Source organism: Neopsephotus bourkii, unplaced genomic scaffold (genome assembly GCF_033783945.1).
Source record: "Neopsephotus bourkii isolate Nb327-2 ecotype Australia unplaced genomic scaffold, CSIRO-AGI_Nbou_v1 NB_1003, whole genome shotgun sequence".
Classification (NCBI taxonomy): Eukaryota; Metazoa; Chordata; class Aves; order Psittaciformes; family Psittacidae; genus Neopsephotus; species Neopsephotus bourkii.
Window position 1 is genome coordinate 15,539 of NW_026901494.1, and position 12,061 is coordinate 27,599.

Here is a 12,061-nt window from a genome sequence, read left to right on the forward strand (position 1 = left end):
ACTTTGCTTTTCATTATAGCCAAGACTTGAGGAATGGATGTGTCCATCAGGGGGTTCCCTGGGGGTGGGAGGAGGATACTGGGGTCCCCCCTTTCCTAACACCACAACACCCGCTCCCTGCTTTCCACTGGGCTGCTGCCGTGAAGCTCCTGCCACATCCAGCACTCGCACCCCTAACCCCAGGGTCACCCCACGCAGAGAAGGGACTGAGCAATGACAACGAGGAGCCCAGGCCCAAGCAGAGGTGTTGACAAGCTCTTGAGGGCAGGGGAGGAGGCGATGGGAGCCAGTGCAGGGGGTGATGGAGCCCGGGGTGTCCCAGCAGCCGATTTCCCCCTTGTCCCGGGGATGGCTGGGGCCACCCCACGCTTCTATACCTGCCAGGGAGATTTTATCACAACTCTTTAATTAGCTTATCATGGGCAATTAGCTCCACACTCAGACTGCCCCTGGCATGGGCTGCACATCTGGATCCCTTCAGATGGGAGCTGCAGATGTGTATACATCCCCAGGAAACCACAGGGCAGTGGCAGTGCTGGTGATGGTGAAGAGGATGCGCTGAGACTATGTCGTGGTTAAACAGACATCCTCATGCCACTCGAGCCAAGGGATGGGCCACTTTAGCCCTAAAATTGCCCATCCCACCACCTCGATGGCTTCATTCTGTCCTGGGTATCAGCCTGGTCCCTGGCCAACCCTGCAGTGACAGCAAGGAGGAGGCATGACTGGGTGCTTTACATGAACATGGAATAGCCTGGGCATGGGCAGGAGTTGAGCCAAGTTCCCACAAATCCTGAAGTCAGCCATGAACATAAAACACCCTGAAGTTATGCCTATAGCTTCAATCTAACCTGCCAGGGACTCTTCTCAGCTCATGTCCAGACTGTCCTCCCTCCTGTCCATCACAAGACCCCATGGGAGGGTCTCTGGATGTATGACCCCTCATTGTGGTTGAAAACTCGGGAAAACTGGTCCAGGCCAGCCCCATGCCAGGGACCATGTCATGGTAATGCTGTGGGGAGCCAGACTTGGCTCTCATGGTGAGAGGGTGGCCGCAGCTTCCCCAGGCCACAGAAGTGTGGGTGCTTTTTAGGTCACACTTGGGTGACATCTGACTGCTGTGGGATGGGGCTGGCAAAGCTGCTTGCCATGGGCTGGAACATGAATGCTGTGGAGGGTGATGGGCCTAATCCTGCCATCCCAAGGGGTTTTCCTCCCTTTGTTGAAGCGACCCCCACATCCTTGCAGTCCCAGTGGCTGTGCAAGGCTCAGACCAAGCCTGTCTTGGTGGGAGACCTGCTTGGGGCCTCAGCTGAAGGGTGAGTTTTGCCCAAGTGTTGCAGAGAGTAGATTGCATTTCCTTTTAGGAAACTGCATTTCCTCCAGTCACAGCAACCGGCTGGAGCGAGGAGCCTCGTGCTTTAATCTGGGCTCTGCTTGGGTCTTGGATGCTGCTCTGAGCCAAACCTCTGATCCTGCTGTGCTTCATTCCCAGGCGCGTGTGCCCCAGAAACTCTTCTTTTTTTTAGGTTAATTTTCATACGGAATTCTTCTGCCTGATGGATGCAGTGAGAAACTCTTTCCCAAACAGGAAAGAGACCTCCCCCCCTCCTCTCTCTCATGGATGTTTTTAATAACAACATCAATTGTCTGCAAAAGACTTATTCCTTTCTGACCTCAAAACAACTCCTGGTTAGTGCATTCCAGCATGGCCACAAAATGAGCCTGAATGACTTCACAGGGCCCAGCAAGAGGCTTTCTATAAGAACACGGTTAGTGAAGGGCCTGATCCTTGCAGATGGGAACCACCTTGGTTTTGCTGGGGGCTGAGGATGCTGAGCACCTCAGGAGCTGGGGCTGTGTTACTTCTGTTCCAGTGTGCCTACCTTCAGCTGCTCCCTTTTTGCCCAAAGTCTCCATCCTTGAGGACATTCCTGCTTGTCCTTTGTCCCAAGGCCCCTGTGAGCAGTTTAGACTGAGGAGTGGTTTTGGTGGGGGCTATGGGCTCCTTGTGGCCCAAGCCAGCTGCAGGTGGCAGAAGCAGGAGGAGAGAGCTCCCAGATGTCTTCCTGATGAACCATGCAGCTCAAGGAGAGTTTATGGTGGGGCAATAAGGGAAAGGGGAGCTTGAAGCCTCCCATGCCACCCCTGGAGGTGGATGTGTCCTCCACTCTGCAGCAAGCTCTGCCACCTGCAGCCCAAGGCTACACAGTGACAGAGGTTTAATGTACTAGTGCAGATACAGACCAGCGTTTAAACCCAGGCCTGACTTGGAAAGTAGGAATTTTGGGGTCACCTTCCATTTCCATCCCTGAGTTCAGCAGAAAGCGTTGTGTAGTGCTGGTGTGGCTGGCTGGGCAGGGGTCAGATGATGCATCCCACATCCACCTCCTATAGTGGCACATCTGATCCTGCCCTTGCCTAGGTAAAAACTCTGCTTTCCCCTGAAGCAGCCTGACTTGCTGAGCCCCAGCAGCCTCACGAGTGCCCCTGGTGAGCAGGCTCCTCAGTGGGCATCACACACTAGCAGATGCTACAGACCAGTGCTCCAGTGTGCAGTGCTGCCCGGCTGGACTGCAGCGATGGGCACAGCATCCGGACCCACATCCTAAGCCAGACTCAGATCCCAACCCAGATCACGATCCCAACCCAGCCATGGGCATTTCCCAGCCAAACAAATTATCAATTGATTAAAGCAGCTTGGGACCAGCTGGAGCTGCTCATAAAGTCACAGTGACTGAGCTGTAAAGAGACGCTCATTTTCCTGTTAGGTCATTGGAAATACCCATCTCGGCATTTGGGAAATGCAGCTTTTTGGTTTTCCACTGTGAATGGACACAGCAAAGCTAACGTCACCTCAAGGCAACCAGAGGAGGGAAATCAAGCCACAGACAATCAAACCAAAGGGAGTTTTGGGGTGGGGGATCAGCCGAAACATTCCTATAGCCTGAAACCCTGGAGGGAGGGGGAAGGGAAGTGCAGGACAGCAGATGCTCTGGCAAGGAAAAGCAAACAAGTTGGAGCTCAAGCCCACCTCCAGACAGAGAAGCTTTTGCAGTTCCCAGCTTGGCCGGAGCCGCAGGCGCTCGCCCACTCTCCCTTCCCCAGGGGTGCTGGGCTGCACAGTTATACCCGGGATGGGGGATCCCTCCAGAGCAGAGGTGAACCCACCCTTCCCACTGCAGCCAAAGCTGCCTGAAGCAAACCCCTGCCTCTGCCTTTGCTCACCCCAAAGCAAAGACCCAGACACACGTTAGCTCCAGAAGCCTGACTGCCGCAGGGACTGGTGTGCAAAATGCCTCTCATGGAAGCTTTTGGCTGCATTTCTGGGCCAGCTATAATGCAAACCATCAGTCATGTCCGTGGGAAAGCCCAGCCGTGTCCCCAGGGGTGATGGGTGGCACTGTCCCACCTGGACCAGGACCACCCCACCAGCTACAGACTCAGAGCCAAGCAGGATGAACACTCCCCACACACCCCCAACCCTAGAGCAGCCCAGGGCTCTCATGTGCATTTTAATTCTCTTGCCTTCCTTTGGGCAGCCCGTTTCCCAAGCCAAACCTCTGAAGTGTCTGTGGTTTGCCCATTTCTGAGCACAAGGCTTTTAAATACTTGTTTGCCACGGTTTGTATCTCTGGCACAAAGCTTGCTGCAGCCCTGGAAATAACCCCGAGCTGAAGCCTGATCCCCATGGCAGGAAATACACATAATTTTGTAAGCATTACCAGACAGCAGAGCATGGGCAGGAACACGCGGCATTCCCTCGGAACCCAGATGTTTGTAAACCGACGGCTGTTCTGCGCTCGTGCTGATGTCAGGGAACGCTCAGGGCCTAAAGGGATGTTCCTACACCAAACAATGTCTTTGGAAACCACAAAACTGGGAACTCTGGGGTTGAGATGAGGAAAAAGAACCCGTGACACCCACCGAACATCACCTTGCTGTCAGAGACAGAGGAACAGGCGCAGTCACGAGCAAATTGAGCTAGCAAGAGTGATACAGCAAGGAGAGGCTGAGATGTAAGGGGGACATGGCTCTCAGCCCTGTGTTAGTGGTTGAAGCCCTTTTAAGTTCTTATGGGCTTGAATTTGGCCATTAGTGTTTCCTGGCTGCCATGCGGAGCATTGGACTGAGGTCCTGGCAGCCAGCAGTGCTGACTCCACTTGGAAAGCAGATGTGTTTTCACCTGAAAGACCTGGGAACCTCCAGTCGCAAGCAGAGAAACAAACTTATCTTCACCAGGTCAAACACTGATGCTTTTAAAACCAGGCTTGGACAATCACCCCAAGGCTTTCTCTGATGTCCCCCCTGGGAGTTCAAGTCTTCTTCACCTGCGGCCCAGCATGTTCCCCCAGAGGGGAAAAACCCTTCTCCTCCCTTTGAAAGCAGCAAGACAGATTCATTCCAGCTGCACCATTTGGGGAGTGCAAGTGCGAGGGATTTATTTATTGCTTTTGTTGACAAGCTAAACTAAACTGACACTTGTAATCTGAAATCGGAGTCTCTCCTGCAGCCTGGCACTGAGACGCCCGCGGGTGAGAGCTGAACTGGCACCATGTGCTGCTGGGCTCTGGGTACGGCTCAGCACGCCCAGCCCTTCCCAGGGAACATCTCTCCCTTCGCCTGGTGAGCAGCGCCGGGGCTGGCAGCACGCACGAGGTCCTTTGGGCTGGGTTTGCCAGCGAAGGGGAGGTGTAAATATTGAGGGGTTTTCAAATGACATTTGAAATGCAACTTCAGAGCCTTCCCCAAGGATGGGGTAGGGAGATTTCTGCCTGGGGACCAGCAGTGGGTGTGCTCCAGCACAGCTACTCACTGCTGGCTGCTGCTTGGGCATGCTTCCAAACTGCTGGTCTCTGGGGCATGATTTTCCCTGGATTGAAACTGATGGGAGACAGCAGATCTCTCCAGCCACACAGCTCATCCCAGGAGCTGCTCCTGCAGGTGGACCAGTCCGCTGTGAGTGCAGCATGGTGCTGGCACTGTAGGCAGTACCCCTAGTGTCTGTTCTGGGGATGGGGAACCCCCATGGTATGCTGGAGACCACGCAGAAATCCTACCTAGATGCCCCTAATGCCCTCCTAGGTGATGGAAGTTATTTCTTCAGCAGCAGCATGGTCACAGACAGGTCCTTTTCTGTCTGCACAGCTGCATGGAGAGCATCCCAGCTGGGAAACGAGATTTGGGGCTTTTTTCTCTCTCTTTTTTTTTTTTTTTTAACTTCTTCTTGGTCATTTATCATTGGTTCCACTCTGTGGCTGTGTCCAGCAGTGTGTGGGCAGGAGAAAATCCAGCAGTGTGGAACTGCAGCCTGCACGGCCCTGGCTGAGGAGAGGAGCAGGAGCCTCCCTCCTGCAAGCAGGCTGCCCTGCAGCATCACCCCTCAGCACCAGACTCAAGCAATGGGATATCCAAACCAGGACATTTCCTTCAGGAGACCTTCATGGGATTGAGGACTATGGAGCATCAGCCCTGGGGGATAGGTTCCTCTTCTTCCTGTCCCATTTGCCCTCTACACAGACCTGCAAGGACGTTGCAAGTATACCTCCTTAAGGACATAGGGTGCATGCTTCTAGCAAAGCTTCATCAGCAACAAGCCCTTGAGAACAGCCTTCATATTCTCTGACACTCAGCTCATGCTTTTAATAAACTAAAAAGCTTATTCTTTTAGGCAAACCAGTCCCAAATAAACATGATTCAGACTTCAGCTCAGTGACTCCACGTGGATGGACAACACAACACTTCCAGAATGGCTGGATGTGAGAAAGTTTGCCATGGGTCTGCTGCAATATGAGAGAGGGGGCTTCTAGCTTCCCCCTCTGACAGCCCTTTGGGGTGCTCTCCATTGGTTCCAGCAACACCAGGAATGGAGGAGCACTGCCTGCTCCCTCCACCCCAGTGCAGGAGGTGCAATTCCATCCCGCCTTCTAGCACACAGTGATACTGCATCTGGAGACACATCAGCACGGAGAAGAGACATGGTCCATAATACCTGCCCCTATGCCCTGATACTTGTCAGCATTTATCCCTACAGCCATAATTATACCCACATCAGGGAACAGGGGCACAGAGAGCTTTTTCATAGAATCCGAGACTGGTTGGTGTTGGAAGGGACCTTAAAGTTCATCCAGTTCCAACCCCCTGCCATGGGCAGGGACACCTTCCACTAGAGCAGCTTGCTTCAGGTCCCTTACCCTGACCATACAGGTCTTTAACTCAGCTCCATCAACCTTCAGCTCTACTCCTCAGGCAAGCCACTTTTCCTTACAAAATTCAAGAGAGAGTTCCCTTGAGAGGGATCTGAAGCTCAGTTTCATGCCCACATCCCACCCTGGACCCCTAGCTGCCCCCTTGGCTGTCTCCAAACCCTTTGCTAAGAGGCCTGGGCAGCACTGGCTGGTGTCCCCGTGCTCCCAACACATCCCTCTGCTCCGGGCGATTGTTCAGCCCAGATCTGCCCAGATCAGTTTTAACCTTGTGCAGCTCTGGCTCTGGCAGAAGGAAGGCTGCGCGGTGGGTAGCCTATTCCAACCAGCGCTCCCTTGTATTTGTCTCTCCAGGTGGTAACAGGCTGAAAAGCGCCTGTAATCCCTCTGAATGAACCGCACAGCACAGGAACAAAGTCGAACTCTATTGCATGATGTTCATCCCCTTTTAACACGGGCTCGTTCAGCCACCCAAGATAAAGCAGACAAGGATCCCACAGCTCGCTGTGCCAGGACACCAAAAGAAGAGGTAGGAAAGGCCCAGCAGAGACCCCCATGGCCTTGGGGGGCTTTGTCTGTAAAACTGTCAGTGCTCTTGCCACCCTTTTTCAAGTACATCAAGAAAAATGTCTCTTGCCCCATCCCCTCTCACAACTGGAGCCTTTCACCACTCTTTTTAGCAAAGTTCAGTCTGGTCTTTTTTTCCATCCTCAGTTACACTCCCCATTTAACTATAAACACTCCTTTTAGGACAGTTGTGCATCTCCATGGCTATACATGGGAGACATCTTGTAGGCTTCATCTGAAAGACATTGGCACATGGCTCTGAGCTCAACAGACCTCTTTTCATGTCTCTTTGCAATTTGAAAGTAGATGGTAAACCTTTTGAAACAGGGAGTGCAATAGACTCCCAGTGTTAAGCGCTGCACTTAGGCCTTGTTTCTTCAGGTTTTCTATGAATAAGTTAGCAAGTGAGCTCTCGATAATCCTTCATTGGTTGATCTGGTTTGTGGATCTGCTGCTCCACACCCTCCCAAGACCCCAAACATGACTGAAAGCCTTTTGGCAGGTGAGATGCTGTCTGAGGCCAAGAGTCTTCACTCTCACAATGCAGGCAGAGGATGCAGAGGCAAAACAGGCAAAGCCAAGCCCTAGCCCCAAGAACTGCCTCACAGAAAGGTGATGCTGACTATGGAGATGGGCACTTACACCACCAAATCCAGCAGCACGCGGCTGCCCTGCTTGTATAGGAACTCCTCAGTGTGGCACCCACGAAAGATCTATAAGCACCCCTCTACTGTGGCTTTGTGTTAGGGGTAATCCCTCCCTGCTGCCACGGTATGTGTGCACAAAGACTCATGGTGCTGAGCAGCCAAGCCAGGGATGCTGTGCCACCTCCATGTGCAGCTCCTACTCATTTCCAACACCTTCCACTGGTGAAAGCCCTGATGTAGTAAAATTGGCTTCAGAGCATCCTCTCTGTGCTGGAGCCCGAATTCGTCTCAATCTCACACCAGGCCAGTTCTGGGAATGCTCCAGCTTGGCTTGCCTGCAAGGGATCCTTAGAGCTACCAAGCTGGGAGTGACTGGGATCAGGAGGGAGAAGATCAGGGCAGCCGCTGGACTCAGCCCTGCACTGGCCCTGGCAGGACCCTGCCTTGGCAGCTCAGGAGCCTGTTCGTGCCAGGAGAGTTCCCAGCTCCAGCAGCGTGGGCTGCTCTGTCCTGCCCTTTGCATCTCTCCCCTTGCCCTGCCTCTCCCGTGGATGGGCCGCAGCTTTGCCTCTCTGACCCAGAGCTGCTGAGGCCAAAATGAACAAGACCTCACTGAAGAAGCAGCCATGAGCAATGTTCTGTGCATAGCTCTGTGTAAGTGAAAACAACTGCCCTGTGCCAGTCTAAATACAACTCCCCTTTTCTTACTTATATAACATGGTAACCTTCTTTCAACAAATTCACCTTGTGCCTGGCCTAACAAAGCATTACAGAGCCCTTATGTTTCTTGGCCATAATGGCCAAGACCCTCTGAGGAAAAGCAAAGCCGTTTGGAGTCAGAGCCCGCCGCACCTCGCTGGTACATGTCAAGGTTTATGTGAAACACTCCTTGCACTAAGCACTGGGTGTTCACTGAGGGCAGGGGAAGCTGGCAGGATGCAAGAGCTTTCTTCTGGCAGTTTTCTGCCTTGTGTCACTGTGGAGCTGGGTCCAAAGGGAAATGTCAGCTCAGCTCAGGATGCTCAGAACCTCCTGAGTAGGGTCTGCCCTCCATCCAGCACACATTGAGTAGTACCCTTGAGCCAGCCTGGAGCATCCCTGGTTCTTCCTTTCTCCATTTGCTTTCCAACAAGATGGGGCAGAGTACCATTTCAAGTTTGGGTCCTCACAACACTTACACTAGACCCGCGTCTCACAACTTCCAGAAGAAGACGGGTTTGGCTTGTAGGGAAAGTAGTGGAAGGGGGTTTGGGGTAAAGGTAGGACTCCCCATCGCCAAACCCAGGCCAAGATGGAAGAGGGAATGACATGAGATCCAAGGAGATCCACCTTGCCCCCATTTGCTGGGGATCAGTCAGTGCCTACTAAGCCAATGGCCAGCCGGTTCCTCAAGTCAGCTGTTGTTTGGGAAAGGCGTCTCTCCAGCCCGGCGTTTTCCAAGAACATCCGCACTTTGGCAGGGGCCAAGCAGCAGTCTGAGGTTAACAAAACAACCTGGTGTAGACAGGCGCGCCGGTGCCTTGGAGAAGTCCTCAGTCAGCAGCTCGGTACGTGCCGCGGGGATCTGTGCCGATGCCAGGGATGTCCATTCCTTGTCTTCCTGAGCCCTTCCGGAGGCCGGGAGCAGCCTATGTCCACAGGAGGACAGTCTGTGAGATGCATCTGGAGAACAAAGTCTTCTTGGCCTGCCAGAGAGACAGCAATTGCCTGGCTCCTGCAGGCATTTCTCCACTACAAATGAACGCTGCAGCCAAGAGCAACCTTTCCAGCGTCCAACACGCTGTCTCCTTCAGCGGTACTAGGCCTGCAATAGCAGCAGTCGTCTCAGGGGACAAGCCCAGCTGGAAATGTCATTAGCATGTGTCACCTCTGCCTGCTTGGAAGGATTAATCAGAATGAGGACCTCACTTTTTAATGAGTCTTTTCATGGTGCGTAACTGGGGGAGAAGAAAAACAACACCCCCTCTAAGCGAAGCAGATTTTCCACTAAAGTTTATAGAGCATGAAAAGGGCTCCTGGTGCCGGGGTTCAGAGGTGCCTGGTGCTGGGGTTCAGAGGTGCCTGGCCCCATGTGTGTGGAGGCACCACCTTCCTCCTCCTCCTTGGAGGAAAACAAAGCAAACAAGTGGAAAAATCCTGGGAGCAGATAAGTGAAGTCACGTCCTTTGCTGGAATGAGTGGGTTGCCTCTGTTGTCAAGTGACCTTTGGACTGAGCCTTCCGAGGCTTCTGTGCTCTGTGGGGTGGCCACAGGGGCTCAGCTCCTGCAGGGTCCCCCAGGGCATCCCTGTACACAGGGAGCAGCCCCACAGGCTTTCCTTGCATGGAAGTAGCAAGAAGCCTCAGGCCAGGCTGGGCTGCACTATGCTAGGCACTGTGTGTATGGTTAGATGCTCATCACAGAGCTTGCCCTAATCGTGCTAAGTGGATAAGCCAACTGTGGATGTGGTGAAAGCCTTGCAGCCTGTGCTTTGGTACCTGTGTGGCTTACTTCTGAGCGAGGCACACCAAATTCCCCTTCAGAGGCACAGGAGTGAACCAGCCCCCTCAGGGTGGCTGCACTGTGCCCTAGGGCAGGTGTCTAAGGGACTGCAGTGAGCTGCTGTCTGCAGAAGCCATTCTGCACTGCTCTGGGTGAGATGCTGAGACTCAATATCCCCTTTTCAGCCCTGGCTGAGGGCGGGAGTTTTCCCAAGTTATCATTCTCTGGGGCTGCCATTACAAGGGGAAGGGGTTCACCCTGGGTCAGGTGTTTCCTGACCCTGTGGCCAGAAGGAAGCAGAGCTGGCTCTGGCCAACCTTGGGGCATAATTGTGGCATGCAGGACCTTGGGAGCCAACAACCCCTTGTAGGTGAGGGACAGGGGCAGAGGGATGGAGACCGGGGAAGGGGGAGCGGGATTCCATGCCCAGTCAAGAGAACAAATTAGTCTTGCATAGTCCACCCTTCCCTCCAGTAGCGAGTAATCCTTGAAACCATGACAGCCACTTCTCTTTGCCCCAGAGAACTGTATAAATCAGAGCAGAACAAAAGTCCTTTGCTGGGAGCTGGGCATGTGCACTGTGTTTCAAAGGGTAGGCACATTTCTCTATAGATCTGCGTTCTCTGGGGACTGCAACTCTGACAGCAGAGAGATTAAGCAAAACAACCCACTCAACCTATCCTTCTCCAAGATCTCTCCATGGGTGGAACAAACCCATCACAGTCAAACCACAGGGCAGAGCAATAATTCACACTTGTTACTTTGCTTCTTAGTTGTTTAATGGTCTATTTTTCCTACTTAACGTTTTCAAAGCTTTGAGTAATGATTACATAGAATACAGGCTCCTTTGGCGTTAGGGCTGGAAAACTTAGAAATAATGAGGAAAAGCAAACCAAATGTACCAATTATTGGAGTCCTTGGGGAACCTGCGGAGCTGTAGTGAGCTGTATCCAAACCTTCAGAGGAGCCATTCAAACTACATTCCTCGCTGGACTGGTAAACACACACACACGAACCCTCGCCCACACCCCCTGAGTGAAAAGCTTGAAATCAGCCCAACAATACCAGGCAAACTGCTTAAGTTAAAGCAACCACAGCTCCTTTTGTTATTAGCACTACCACACATTGCAGATGTCCTGCAGGACAGTGCTGCTGACGGTGTCCGTCACTCACAGTAGTAGTGCCAGATAACAGAGACAACAAGCACTGATTTCCTCTCATGCTCTGAACAAGGCGTGTTTTCTTGCAACTTTTCTAAGCAATCAGGGCAGAAAACTCATTTCTTTTCCAGTTGTATTTGCAGCAGTGGAGACCTGGGTTTACGCCAGCTGAGCAAGGTACTGAAAATAAGTCATGGGGAGTTTAAGCCCTTCAGCTCCTCAGGGATTTCTTGGGAATGGGCTGTTTTTCTGTGAGCTCCTAATTATACAGCTATTTTCACGGACAAATTCTAGCTTCTGGGTTGTGCCCTGTGTGCCTACTTCAAGGTCTGCATATTGGTGAGCTGTGGGACCATGACCTCCATCAGCTGCTGTGTCTCACCGCCTGCCCCAGTGCAGTCTCTACCTGTTGCCCCATCCTTAATCTACCCCGTATCTCCTGCAGAAAACTGTCCTGCAGCGGGGGTCCAGTCCCCACTTTAATGACACTGCTGGCAAGGAGATTAATAACTCCTGGGTGGCATGTCTCTGCAAAGAGGACATGGCATTGTGGGCGAGGGACCTTCCAAAGGTCCTTTAAGCCACTTTGGAGCCACTCAGCACCGCCATCAGCCTCCAGGCATACCAGAACCGGGGGTACTAACTGCTCTGCAGACAGATTCTTTCTCCATCTCAGATAAACATAACTGAAAACCTGGCCTGGAAATGTCTTTGAAGGAAAAGAAAGTATTAAAGAGTGAAGAATGACCGACAGCCATATGTGAACATCATTATTCATACAAAGAAGTGCCATCCCCAAAATCTGTGCCAGCAAACCTACTGCCATGAAGTTCTTCTGCATAGCAAATAACAAGAAGTTGTGCAACTGCTGTTGTTGTCATAGCATCCAACCAGAGCTGGAAAGCTGAGTTATGACTTTTGCTAACCTACCTGGGTGTCAAACCTTAAACTGATGACACGGTGTATGTGCTTCAGACAGAAATCACATGGGTGACCCCTT

General features: G+C 52.5%; 1 protein-coding gene across 1 annotated transcript in view; it reads right to left on the reverse strand.

Annotated features, from left to right (window-relative positions):
* The window catches only part of LOC133215780 (netrin-1), a gene marked incomplete at its 3' end in the record, with an annotated part of 51,950 nt that overhangs the window by 14,245 nt on the left and 25,644 nt on the right, over window positions 1-12,061 (reverse strand). The gene's annotated exons all lie outside the window — the stretch shown is intronic.